Source organism: Xenopus laevis, chromosome 9_10S, assembly GCF_017654675.1.
Source record: "Xenopus laevis strain J_2021 chromosome 9_10S, Xenopus_laevis_v10.1, whole genome shotgun sequence".
Taxonomy (NCBI): Eukaryota; Metazoa; Chordata; class Amphibia; order Anura; family Pipidae; genus Xenopus; species Xenopus laevis.
In genome coordinates, this window is record NC_054388.1 from 79,067,268 (window position 1) to 79,082,244 (window position 14,977).

Consider the following 14,977-nt stretch of genomic DNA (forward strand, 5'->3'; position numbering starts at 1 on the left):
CAATGGCACAGTAATGTTCCAGGCACCATATGGTCCTTTATCAAGCTATTCTATTGTGGAGCTCATAGCTGGACTGGAATAGGTCACATGGGTAAATTGGACTTTGAGCAGACACAATGGAGCAGAGAAGAATCTGCTAATCATGAGTAACTGAGATAAGGCAGGGTCTAGAGCACAAGGAAGACATCAGGGCAGGTGGAAGGCAGAAGCAGTGTCCAATACACAAGCCAGAGGTCAGGGCAGAAGGCAGAAATAGCAAATTCTAAGGAAGTCAGGCAAGGAACACATGAACCAGGACTGGAACACAGGAGCAAGACAGAAACTTAAGAACAAGGTTGGAACCAGGTACTCTCTACTCTTTAGTTCTCTTACACTTCTACCCAGATTAATCAGACCTACTGAGTTGGGTAAGATCATCATTTGACATGATTTCAGATCATATGACTGATATGTCAGTTTCCTATGCTTGCACAACACAATAGATCAAAATATCCTAAATATTGTTTTTTTTTTTTATATATAATGCTGATTTATTCATTCTTTCTGAACATGAAAGTAACAAAATAATACTAAAAACCAGAACCGCCGTCAGAAATCGCAGGGCCCCATACGACAAAATTTCCTGGGCCCCCTGGGCTGCACCCACTGCAAGCCCCACCTACAGGTCCGCCCTCTGCACCCCACAGGTCCGCCCCCAACCACACAGTAAAAAAAACAAAACAAAAAATATTGGTGGCTAGGTTTCCCACATGTTAATAAAAAGTAAAAAGATATTGGTGGTCAGGGCCCCCATAAAAAACATTTGTGGCCAGGGCCCCCCATTAAAAAATATTGGTGGCTAGGACCCCACATGAGAAAAAAAATTGGTGGCCAGGGCCCCCACACATTATGAGAAAATTGGTGGCCAGGGCCCCTTAAACGTCCATGCCTTCCCGAAGTCAGCAGCTCTCAGAAAGATGGTGGCCCCCTACAACTCTCCCCCCCTGTCCCCCCCCCCCCTGCTAAAAACCCAAATACAAATGGCAATATAAATTCAACAAATTTCATGGAAATAGAAACTATAATGTGTTTGTGATACAGCAATGTTTACAAAGGTGAGAGCTTTGTATTCAATTTTTAGAGGAAACATAAACTGAGTAGGTCTTAGCACACTTGGGTATTTTCAATAATTATTTTGATGGGTGATGATGCCTTTGTAATGTTTGCTATTTTTAATTGGCGGCAATGTTTGGAAAGAGCTATAACCATGGCAGATTTTGTACCATTCTAATCATAATGCTCACAAATGATTTCACATAACATGCTTATTGATGCATTTCTCTTCCTAAAGAAAACTATAGGCCCTCAGCATGGGCTGCTTGCTACATTACAATGTGTAATAGTGTAACAGTTTTCATTTGGTAACAATTCTGCAGAACAGAGACATTAAGGAGCCGATTCACTAACTTCGAGTGAAGGATTCGAAGTAAAAAAACTTCGACTTTCGAGTAGTTTTTTGTGCTCCTCGACTATCGAATTTACGTAAATTCCCCTGAGTAGAATGATTCGAATAGATCGAGCGCAAAAACGCTGCGACTATTCGCCATTCGATAGTCGAAGTACTGTCTCTTTTAAAAATACTTCGACTGCCTACTTCGCCACCTAAAACCTACCGAATTGCTTTAAAAGCCTATGGGAAAGTCCCATAGGCTTGTTTTCCAAGTTTTTGATCGAATAAAAAGGCAATCGATCGAATGAAAATCCTTCGAGCGAATATTCGATCGAGCGCCTATTCGACTATTCGCCAGCGCGTAAATTCGCCCGAATTGCCTATTCTATTCCCTAGTCGAATTTCGAGGGATTTAACCCCTCGAAATTCGACCCTTGATGAATTTGCCCCTAGGAGGCCACCTTATTGCCCTCTAAAACATAATATAAAGAAACATTATAATGATGATAACAATAAAGCAATATATAGGAATAGAAGCAGTGCAAATATCTATATAAAATATACGAATAGATAACATAAATATGCAATGTTAAATGCAACAATTCCAATATTTTATCTGAAGCCACTTGCAGTTGCAATGCATTAAACATATAGTTTGGCATTAAATTAAGTATTCAATATGCATTTCTATGTTATACCTTTTTATGGAATGAGTTAATTTTACTGTGTCAAATTAGCCATCACCAGTAATTAGTGCTTTCTGCATAATGAATGCAATAGCAACAGCAAACTGGTGTTAGGAGATTTCACTCAAATGTTATTCTTAGCAATAACTTCACAAAGTCATTTGACAGTGACATCCTGGCAACTTTAAATAGAAATCCATCTGTTTTATTCATAAAAAAAGAGTTTTCAAGAGAGAAGTAACTTGGAATAGCGTGTAACAAAAGTAGCAGCAACTTACAGATTTTGTTCATTAACCAAAACAGCCTGTTCCACTGGCAGACTGGCCACACGTCTTGCAGAAAAGTTTTAGCCCCACTTAGGGTAGTTAGTCCATATATCTGTTAAACGCAGATTTGTTTTTTCCCAAGAGTTTCATCTACACAACACTTAGCATTTGGCATGCACCTCATTTAGACCCATGCCTAAAATTACTGGAACAGCAGGAAGTGAAGAGGAGTGAAAAGGCTACACTACACTTCCTAATCTATTGGTGCACCATACATTGGCAGAGTCTAAACAGGACTGATCTGAACTTAAGTTGTCCACATACTGATCATGTGAAAGGATTTTCAGGTCCTGTATGATAGGCTGATGATCCTGAATACTATGAATATTTGTTGGGATCATCAGCCTACCATACTCCTATGATATTATCAGCATGTACAGTATGTAGCCAGTTGAAGTTGTTAATTAATGGTACCCATAATAGTACACTATTGCCTTTTATATGAAGACCTAAGAGTGCCTTGCTTTTTTTGTGTTACTATTAATATAATGTGATCTGCATCCAGGCTTTTTCACGTGAATGTAAATGAGCTTGTTTTTATCTCAAAGCAATTGTTTTGTGAGACAAAAATCGATGCCCCTGAACTCTACTGACTTCCTGAACACTTTATCACATTTTGCTTGTTTTTAAAATAACTATAATGCAGCCTGAGTGACATTAAAATGACCACTTTTGATCCGGCATGAACAGATAGAGTAACTCTCTGAAAATGCTCTCTGCTCTGCCAATAAAAGAAAAGAAAATTCACTAGAGGGAGCTTTAACCATATAGATCTCTATTGTACAGTGTATATATTTTTAAATTAACTTCCTGAAAACTGTGGAAAAGGTACTATAAAAAACCTTTGTAATGCAATGTCACAAAGATCTTCACTTTTTCTGGTAAGGTATTGAAGTCAGTACAGTAACATTTTTACCTGTAAGGAAGGGAATCTATTTTGAGCTTAACATACTGAAAATAAAAGCACCAGGTATAAAAAGTACTTGGACTGTGGGCAAACTCCATTTAAATTAACATGCAGGTTAGACATGTTTAGTCGGAATTCCCTATTGGCCCATTTATTAAAAAAATAATGATTGACAGTAGAATAATCACCTGGACAATATTTCACTCTCCCGTTGAGTGAAAATGATGCATCCTGCTAATATGTTTAATTGGCAAGAAAAATAAAAGATTATTTCTAGAAAAGGTGGCTACAATAGATACCGGGCCTCTTTGGACTAAATAGTGCTAGGGTAGCAGTAGGCTGTGAGGGGGGTGGATAACCTCAGTAGTGCTGTTTAGACATTAAGATGTAAAATCTTTAAAGGAGAATAAAATCCCCCACGGTGATAAATCCCCACTGGACCCCCCCCCCCCCCGCTAAGTGTTACCAAAGAATTGTGTCCCCTGTAGGATTACTATATCAAAGGCAGAGAGTTTAAAACCCTGTTTAAATACCTTTTGCGGTATCAGGTGCTAAGCTGAAGGACCCACGTCTGCTTCCAGGGTCAAACAATCCAATTAAAACAGATATCAGCAGCACACTGTCGATTTGAAGAAATTGTGAAGTTTATTGTATCATTCAAAAAAGAGGCAACATTTCGGGCCTCCTGGGCCCTTTATCAAGCCTAGTGTTACAATCCCACATCCATATTTAAAGAGTGAGGAGGAGGTGTGGAACAAACAGCCACTCCCCTTCCCGTGACATCATGAAAAAAGTGTTAACCTTTGGTAAACCTGTGCAAGTGAATCGTTCATAAAAATCAGTTGTGTTCATTGTGTTCAATTGTGTTCAAAGCGTCCATCGTAGTCCAGGTTACAAATCACCTGTTGTAATAAGTGAAAAAGTTGAAAAAATAAAAAAAATTAAAAATGCAAGAAATTTTTTTTGAAAGAATTATGAAACATTTTTTAGAAAACTTCTTGGAAAACATTAAAAGAAAAATCCTACGACATTTGACACAAATTTACTCGAAAAGAAAAGTCATTGCTTCATGCAAAAGATCATATACTCGATATTGCTCGACACATTTTGAAAGATAACCACAGCTCATTTTGAAAACCTATATTACTTGACATATTTTGTAAAATATTTGCAGTATATTTCAAAAATTCTATATTTGTTATCTGAGGCACTCACATGACTCATTCCACATACCGCACTCAGCACATTCCTGAGATACAAAGTGATATGCTGGAAATGATGTCGGCACTCAGGGTGTTTGATATTAATAATCCCTGTAAGATTACTGACCGCACATGCAGAGTGAGTGCAGCAAAGCTCAAGGGCACCATCCTCTGGCTCTTTGCTAATCTTCGGGTCTTCTTCCTTCCCTTTGGCAATATCTTTCACTTCCGGCGCATGCGCAGTTGTCACAAACCAGAAGATTGCTCCAACTGCGCATTCGCCAATACACCGCTCACTTTATGAAGATTACCGAAGCGCCAAAGATTGGAAAACATTATAGTCTATCTCGGACACATAGGAACGATTTTTTACCCCTCAGCTCACAGAGTCATTCAACTTCCTCCTTGTTCCATTGCGAAGTGATAGGATTACGGAACTTGAAGTGTCTCTCTGCTTTTCAGAGAATCTCTGATTCACCCACTATGGAAAACAGAGAATCTCCCAAACTCATTAGTCAACAAGGATGAAGGATCTGTAGATCTGAAATATGTTGTGCATTATACAATAAACTGTGACTTGATATATAGATTATATGGTTCTCAAGAGTAACATTTTGTTTTTGATTTTTGAAAATATGCAGACTGAATGTTGTCTTTGATTCTGTATGAGAACGATCACACTATAAATACAGAGGGAAAGAATCAAAAATTTGATGACAGGCTCCCACAGAGTAAGCAAGGAGAAAGAGAAAATTTGCCTTTATAAAATAATTACAAAAAATGAGGTGTTAGTACGACACTTTGGCCAAAATATGTAAGCTCACATGCCATGTCAAGGTCCCTCATTGTACGTGAGTCCTACATGGTTTGTGAGCATTATAAGTTTGTAGTACATTTAAAATCAAGTCCCCCAGCAACCGGTGTGACTTAGCAGTAAGACCATTGTGCACTTACCCTTAGCTCAGGAGCTCTAGTAGGAAAGCTTACCAACTAGGGTATCTTTAGTAGGGTTTACTATTACTATAAATGCTAACCTATATGATCCTTGACAGCATGTATTATTTTCCCCAAGTCACATGGGTCCTTCATGTATACCATAGGTTACTGATGGGTTTCTTACTGGTAACAGGTTACAGAGCTGCAAAAGATGAATTAGTGTTCTGGCTATTATGTATGTTCACATCAGCCTTTATAGATTCCATTGGTTAACTAAATGGAAAACATGTTTTATTTTGCACAGCCTATCTATTTACCCAGTTTAATTTTTACACTGAACAGCTCATTTAAGGCAGTGACCATTTATTGCAGCTTATAACAATGAACCCATCATATTACAAATCATATTAATAAATATATATATAATTTTTTTGTGTGATTTTACATTTGGAACTTTGAAATACAATAAATAAATGGTGTGAATACTGAGAGATTCACTTCACTACCAGGATTCTTATGACAGATCTGAGAAAATCTGAGTAGTTAATAAGTCTCACTCTATCTTCATTCTGGATCCCTTCACTTACTCTTCGCTGTCTGCTTTATTGGCAGGAAACTCAGCCAGACTTACATTTTGATGGCTGATTCACTTCCTTAATATTTTGAAAGTGGGAAGATTTGCTGACAAAGCAGAGGAAATATTTTTTACCTAAAAGTTATATGGGAGAGGTCAGCTATACGATGTGCCAAGTTTCAGGGAACACCTGCAGTTAAGTTCTGCAAATTCATGACAAGATGCACTAGGCAGCTTGCAGTGCAAGCAATTGAAATATGTCTACATTATATAAGACATGCCAATTTCTAAACAGACTTAAAACTTGTTTACTGCAAAAACATGGACTCAGAAGCAGGATGCAGAAATATGATACTGAAACACAATTGCTATACTTTTACCTTTTGTGGACCACCTTCTAAACACAGGCCCAACATGTCTGTCCAACATGTCCAACTCTAGAATGCCATGAGTTTACCTAAATTTCCCTTTTACCCTGTTGCTAATATATTAAAGAAAAATTTCTAAAAGCAAACTTCTAGAGTAAGCAGTAATCTAAGTAACTCTGCAAAGTCTATATCAGGGATCCCCAACCTTCTGAACCCGTGAGCAACATCAAGAAGTTAAAGGAGTTGGGGAGCAACGTAAGCATACAAGCATACAAAATGCTGGCCTATGGTAGGAAATTCTGTCTGATGTAGGAAAATGCATTCTAATATTAAACACAGTTGGCCATTAGGTTAAAGGACCTGGCCTATAGTAGGAAATTCTGTTCAAACTGAATTCTGTCAGTCAGCAATGGATAAACAGACTGGGCATATGATATGTGGCCAGTAATCTTTAAAAATATCTTTGTATTGCAGATAACATGAATCATATAATTAGGCAAAATTGCATTTCAGATGACTACCCCTCTTTGTAGTTTACCTCTTCAGGTGGTCTTTCAAATGACTCCATAGGCAGTGATCCCCAACCAGTAGCTCATGAGCAACATGTTGCTCCCCAACCCCTTGGATGTTGCTCTCAGTGGCCTCAAAGAAGGAGCTTATTTTTGAATTCCTAGTTTGGAGGCAAGTTTTGGTTGCATAAAAAACAGATGTACTCCTGTAGGCTGCCAGTCCACATAGGGGCCACCAATAGCCAATCACAGCCCTATTTTTCCACCACCCAGGAACATTTTTCATGCTTGTGTTGCTCCCCAAGTCTTTTTACATCTGAATGTTGCTCACGGGTGAAAAAGGTTGGGGACCCCTGGCTTATAATCACCATGTTTGTACCTCTTGAGTAATGTATACGGCGAGAAAACAGCCACAGTCTAGGCATGTTAAGTAATTCCAATTGTCATACTGTTACCAAGAATACTTTGGACAGTACACCATTTTAATTTATTGCAGATGGAATTGTTTGCCTTTATATAGTGAGTGGAACTAACCAAGCTAACTTTTTCATTTCTTGCATATGCAAATTCGGATTTGGTTCGGCCTGGCAGAAGGAATCGGCCAAATTCGAATCCTGCTGAAAAAGGCCGAATCCCGGCTGAACCCCAAACAGAATCCTGGATTCAGTGCATCCCTAGTTGAAACCAAGATACAGGACACATTTACTCCAAGTAATGCTATTAAGCAGAGAGGTAAAAGACCTTTTATATTATGACTAGAGGTAAACAAGTTAGAGACTACCGTGTGGGGTTTACCTTGATGTGGTATGGTGGCTTATGCATTTTATGATTATAACTTTTTAAAAATACATGCACTTGCATATTTATTGAATTACTTAGACAGGGGACTAGATTAACTGGCCAGGTCAGTAGCACTTCCATTGTACTTAAACATCTTATAATTTAACCTTAACGTGCACCCACAATCCCCTTTTTTTGTATTAAAAATAAATAGTAGTTAACAATATATATGAAACATAGCATCTTTTTCACACTAGAGTATAAAAAAAAAATAGTCACTATTGATCACAGACAGGACTTCCTCTATTTGTTAAACAGTATTAAAACCTTATAGCACCCAAGTGAACTGCATTTCAGCACTGACACATTGCTTCCAAAGTTACAGCTGTAAAAAAATCAATATACATTTAATTAGAGTTGTAGGTTTATTTGTTAAAGCACCCATTAGATAAGCAGGTTTAATGTTTCAATCAGTTGGTTTTACATGTTTACACAATTTTTCTGCAGGAAATGTCACAGAATACCTCAAATGTCTAACAGAGATTGTTTTAACACAGAGCATACAGGGTATTGAAAACAAAATGTAACACCAGCCGGCTCACAGCTTTGGCTAACACACTGGCACACTCTGCCCTTCTTTCTGCGTATGCTGGTCATTCAAATGGAAGTTTTGGATATCTCACTTTACCCAATTACTGCAGCGACTACATATTTCTGCTGGCAATAAAACAGTGATTGGAACATTTTCAGGAAAAGTACAGGAAGCTGCTAAAAAACTGTGTTTTATGGCCGCTCATACAATTTCTTAAAAATTGCTAAGCTGTGTGAATCTACTGTAAGAATATTGTTGGATTCTTTCCTTTATAAATTACACACTTGAGAATAATTGATTTCTCAAAGCTTTTCAAGGAAGGGGGCTATAGTAAGTGGCTACCAACGTAAGTAAATTAGCTTTCACCATTCTAAATAATAGTTTAGGATTGATGGGTTGTCACTAAATGGTACCTTTTAGATTATGAACATTTAGCCCAGAAGGGTTTAATAGCCTGACTAATATCTAGAAGAACTAATATGATGTTTCAGTTGGAAATTGCTAGTGGGAACCCCATAAAAATTTACTATTAAAAAAATGAAGATGTAATCCTCTTTTTAAATAAGCCACATTTATTAATGATCTTTGCCTACTTGCTTATAACGAATGTATTATGCCTGAGTTACAAGCAATGATTGTCCCAGTAGTGCTGGAATTATAGAATTAACTGAACCAAACCAGTTGTTGTGTGAATTTCAGATATGAGGTTTTAAGTTTTCTCGATGGTACCACGTGAAATGAATTTATTTTAAAGGGGAACTAAATCCTAAAAATTAATATTGTTAAAAATACCTTATTTTATATACTGAACTTATTGCACCAGCCTAAAGTTTCAGTTTCTCAATAGCAGCAATACTAACAATCTTGGAAAGTGTCTACGATACTCACATACTCAGTGGGCTCTGAGCAGCTGATGAGAAACTAAGCTTAGGGGTCGTCACAAATTATCAAGCAGAAAATGAGATTTGTCTGTCATATAAGCTGATGCTACAGGGCTGATTATTAAAGGGATTCTGCCATGATTTTTATGATGTAGTTCAATTAAATTACACTATTTACACGGGAAATAATACACTCTACAATATAAAATATCATTCCTGAACCAGCAAGTGTATTTTTTTGTTAGTTGTAATATTAGTGTGTACAGCAATCTCAGGTTATTTTGCCTGGTCATGTGCTTTCGGAAAGAGCCAGCACTTTAGGATGGAACTGCTTTCTGGCAGACTGTTGTTTCTCCTACTCAATGTAACTGAATGTGTTGCAGTGGGACCTGGATTTTACAATTGAGTGCTGTTCTTAGATCTACCAGGGAGCTGTTGTGTTAAGGAGCTGTTATCTGGTTATCTTCCCATTGTTCTGTTGCTGGGGCGGGGAAGGGAGGGGGTGATATCACTCCAGCTTGCAGTAGAGCAGTAAAAAGTGACTGAAGTGAATTATTTCAGCATTGAGTTCTATATAGCATTTTTGCAACTACATGGAGACATTATGAATAAAAAGTGGTAAACTTTGGTAAAGAATCTAGTAACCCACAACAACAAGAGCAGTGAGTGTATTTTTTCTGGAACAAGCAAAGTGCAGTGGCTTTCTACCTGCTCTCTTCTGATAAGAGATTTTCTGATGAGCTGCATAAACCCTCATGACAAATGGCATCAATAGTCTTGTCACACAAAATCTTTCTCAATAGCTTTAGGTCAAACTTTCCTTTCTGCGGCTTTAATACTGGAACATTACTTTGCATTCAAAAGTATAAATACTTTATTATTTGACAGAAAGAGCAAATTGAATATGCACAGAAGCTGGACAGCAAACAATTCGAGGGTAGCTTGTCTAGAAGAACTAGAATTAAATCCAACTGGTATAAGGGGAAGCATTAAAGAAAAACAAAGCCCACATAGTTTGGAGAGAGAATTGTTATGAAATGAACTAAGAGGCATATTTATAAAAAAAACAGCAGGATAATACGCCAAACATCTCTAGGCTTCACTGTATAAAAAACGGCGTCAAAAACGTATCAATTGTTCTTAGAGTGACTTCCGCCAGAAACATAACAGCTTCTGCACTGGGACACCCCTCCCTTAATAATACGAACCATCTAAGATTGCATTGGCTGATGGAGGTCAGCAAAGCAGCATCATACATTAAAGTGCCTAATCATGAGAACAGATCATCATGTCTCCTCACCCATCTTGTGCTACTGGTCTATGTTTGCTGCTAAGTCTGCCAGATATAGAATAATCAAGTAGTAAGACAATAGCTGGGGTGGGCACAAAGACTGACATCCTTACCTTGGGTGGTAGAGCACCATATTAGTGTACAGAAATCTCTTTAAACATATATCACTTGTGTGTCTTGCAATATTCCCATTAAAAGAGTGAGATTAATGCAATAACCTGTGGCTTCATATACAAAGTGCACAGCATGATCTAAAGTGCAAAGAAAAACAGATACACACTGCCATAATTTGTTCTTGCACTTTTTGCACTCTGCTCTGCACTTTAGAAAATATCCTTTGTGCTCCAAAGTTAAAGGCAAAGACTTGTATCTGCCTTATGGATACAGTGCTCCTTGCATTCAGTGCTGTATTCATTCTTATGTGCAAGTTAGAGAGAGCTGATGAGTACAGGTTGTTAGGGAGCTGCAGTATCATCACTGCACTGTGCACTTCATACTCCAGCACAAGGTGCAGAACGCAGCAATGTCCCTGCAACATGTCTATTGTGAATAAGCATCAGGGGGTGCAATTTTGTTAAGTATGGTTATTGTAGTTCATGTTTCATTGCTAATACTTGTTTTACATTGAAGGGTCTGTAATTCTGACAGATCCCCTGATATTGAATAACCCACCTAGTCTTCATATGACGATTCAAACGTTACTTTTGGTGCAGCCTGTGGACTTGTTTGCAAACCAGAAACTAACCGGCTTGTAGCAGTTTCATGCACATTTAATTTCTCAGTGAAATTATAATAAAAAGAACCCTCATTCAGATTCATCTCATTCATTATTCAACAGAGTAGGGATTTCCCATGTTATGTTAATAACCTCAAGGCTGTACTTTTGTTAATATGCTAATAAACAGGTATTTCTTACTAAATAAACATGTCAGGTTATGAATCAACTAGGCCGCTGTTGATCTTCTAATAACTATTCATAAAGACAGGATAGTAATTAACTAACTGCTAATGCCTTTTTGCTATTGTTGCTAGCAACACTGCATGCTTTATCACCCCCACAGAATCCCTCATTGGATTATGATTGATACTTTTATTTTTAATTTGAATTCTGAATCCATACAGCAGGATCTATGAATCCAGATTAATGCCATCCATAATATTCCACTTACAGCTGAGAGGAGTTTTTTCAACTCTTGGTATTTCTTTAAATGTTGATATTCATTAGAATGCAACAGCTTTGCTTGGGAATGAATCACATACCACAGACACCCTGTTTGATAAGTGGGAGCCTGTAAGTACAAGTCCCTTGGAAGCAGTAGATCTGCTGCTGGTGGGAGTGCACTAAATAGGGCAATTTTTAGGTCTCTAATGATGCCTGCTGTCTCCAGCTACAACACCTGAACGTGCAGGGAACCTACATGTTGCTTTTTCAGTTGTTTTCAAATGACATCAAGATAGTAAGGCATAAGATTTTCTCTTCTGGTGCAATGCAGATTTTATAATGCTCTGTGCCAACAGGCTTCTGCAGAGTGAATAAGACAAAGAAAGAAAATGAGATCTCAAGCCACTGTATCATTTTTCCTCCCCACTAATTGAACTTGTCAAGATAATTACTGCAGATTGGAGGATGTTGTCTGCCTTTGGCATATTAACGTAGAAGTGGCATCACTATGTTCTTATTGCAACAGTTTACTTTGCCAGTTCTGGACGGGGGGTATGTGTCAGCTCTTACCTTTGCATCAAGAAGGATTATTTTGAATGCTTTTTACTCATTTCATTGAGTAAACCTATAAAGGAGAAGGAAAGGTTAAAACTAAGTAAGCCTTATCAGAAAGGTCCATCTAAATATACCAGTAAACCCCCAAAGTAATGTTGCTCTGAGTTCCCTGTCAAAAGAAACACAGCATTTCTTTCCTTCTATTGTGTACTCATGGGCTTCTGTATCAGACTTCCTGCCTTCAACTTAAACCTCATTGCCCTGGGCAAGAGCATGCTCAGTTTGCTCCTCTCACCCCCTTCTCTACTGTAATCTGAGCCCAGAGCAGGGAAAGATTCAGGCAGGAAGTGATGTCACACCACATTAATACTACAGCTCCTATTCTAAACAAACAGAGAGTTTCTAGAGCTTTTTACTCAGGTATGGTAAAACATTCTACAGAATAAATATAGCATTCTAGCTTGCACTGTTGCAGCTAATCCATTGGCAATAAAATGCCTCCATAGCTTTCCTTCTCCTTTAACTCAGCAATGAGTAGACACCACAAGATGATAGAGAACACCCTTCTGAGAGAAGGAAAGGCTGAATTTAATTGGGGGTGCCAAAGTTAGGCACCCTCGAGTGATTGTATCTACTTACCCGAAACCTCCGGGCCGGTGCTCCTATAAGGAGAAAACTGCACCGGTCATCTGGTTCTTCCAGCGACCACCATGCTGGTGGCTAAAGTTGTATGGAGATCTCTATAATAAATGTTGGTGCAAATGTTTGAAGTTACCACTTTTTATTACACATGTCCAGGGAACCTTAATAAAGACAAGAGAGTTAATATAATGTCCTACACATGAGCCCACTATAAAACTAATGTTCCACATTTTATAAAATGTCTGGAGAAAATCAGTTACTAGTGATGGGCGAATTTGCGCCGTTTCGCCGAAAATTTCGCGAATAACGGCGAAAAATTCGCGAAACGGCGCTGGAGTCTCATTTTTGACGCCGGCGCCCGTTTTTTCGGCGCCGGCACCCGTTTTTGACGCCGGCGCCCGTTTTTGGCGCCGGCATCCGTTTTTTCGAAAAAAAATTTTGACGCCGGCGAATTTTCGCCGCAAATTTGCGCCTGGCGAATAAATTCACCCATCACTATCAGTTACCCAAAAAAGTGTAAGTTAGGACTTTTGCAGCCAATCCCGCTTAAAAAAAAGGAAAAGTCGCCAGCATTTTTTGAACTTAAATGCATTTTCGGCAGACAGGATATGATGTAAGTGACGGAAGATTGAAGAAGATCTAGCTTCTTTTTGGCACTTCGCCTGGTCTGAGGTGGTAAAGTCAAGTCTGGCGAAAGAGGTAATGTTCAGTAAACAATCGTTCGCCAGTTCGAAATGTCACCTGGCGATAGTGTGCGAATGAATGTTAGCGATGGCCCCATTCACTAGCGAATTGGTACCTGCGTCTGTTAGTGAATTAACTATGTCCCTGCAGGTGGCGACGCTGGCTAAAAGTCGTTATTGTTAGCCATTTCGCCCTTTAGTAAATCTGCCCCATGGGCATTTTACATTGTGGTGCATTGTTATGTGTTTCATCGTAGATCAACACAAAAGTTAATTGGTTTCATTCTCCCCTAAGGGTCTGTAATCATGGGGAGTTAACATAAATGCTGATGAAAGATTTAAAAAAGGCCAATTTTTTCGACATTTATCTCTGCACCCAAACAGGCAGACAGACAAACAGGGCAAGGTAAGCCTAGTAACTCTTGCATTGCCATTTGGTAAATCTGAAAAACCATCAGATGCAATCTAAAGCACCTGACTATGAAACAGGAGGAATATATATTCCAGATGTTAGCAAATAGTCCCTAGCAACTTCATATGGCATGCATTGCTTTAAAAACACCACAGGGCTCTTAAGTAAAACTTCCCTTCATCAACTGTCGCCAAAGCATGTCTATATCAGACATTGGTGAAGTGAAAGGTGGGTTCTCCTTGGAACTGTAAAAAAGAAAGGAAGAAGATGTATCCACCATGATTGCTTATAGCCTGTACAAAGAAGGTATACAATTACATGTACTATTACATCTACTAATAGACATACACACACTATTAATATTTGAAACAGTACTACATTGCTGTATAAGGGCTTACTTTTACTTCTTTTTTTTTTAAATACCCGCTCTTGAAAAAATCAGCAGCAAGCCAATTATTCAGATGGGGAAACCACACGTGATTTTAGCACTCAATTCCATAGGCTGGATGATTAATAAATTAGCCCTATTGTGACCAATATGAGTAAACTAAATATTTATATCACTCTAGCACAAGTTGAGTCTGAGTGAATCTGAGTTAAAAACAAATTTCTTTTATTACAAATCCTCAGTAGAGTGATATTGAGTAGAGTGATATTGTGAAAATACCTGGTGGTCTAGTGGTGTGGTGGCTGTGCGTCCTCTTCTGTTGTGCACCAATTCTAATGTGACGCGCGTTCTTGTAGCTTCTAGTTTTTGAAGCAAACGCTGCATCCAACAGCATTGTGCTGGAAACGAATTGAAACTAGGGAATAAAAAAATTAGAATATTGAAATTTATTATGTACTGTCTCTTTAAAAAATCAACTTCAAACATTCACCATCTAAAACCTGCCAAATTGCTGTTTCAGCCTATGGGGGACCTCCTAGAACCTACTTGGAGTCAATTGGTGGACATTGAAAAAGCTACATTTTTTTGGGGAAAAACTTTAATTCGAATACGATCGAATCTGGTATTACTTCGATTTGTACAATTCAAATTCGG

At 38.3% G+C, this 14,977-nt stretch overlaps 1 long non-coding RNA gene across 1 annotated transcript; it reads right to left on the minus strand.

The window, feature by feature from the left end:
* Positions 1 to 11,922: 11,922 nt before the first annotated feature.
* On the minus strand, positions 11,923 to 13,013 carry LOC121399092. The gene is made up of 3 exons (XR_005964746.1): positions 12,838 to 13,013; positions 12,214 to 12,268; positions 11,923 to 12,003 (listed from the first exon to the last, which is right to left on the minus strand). It is a non-coding gene; the product is annotated as an uncharacterized LOC121399092 (long non-coding RNA).
* Positions 13,014 to 14,977: the final 1,964 nt, after the last annotated feature.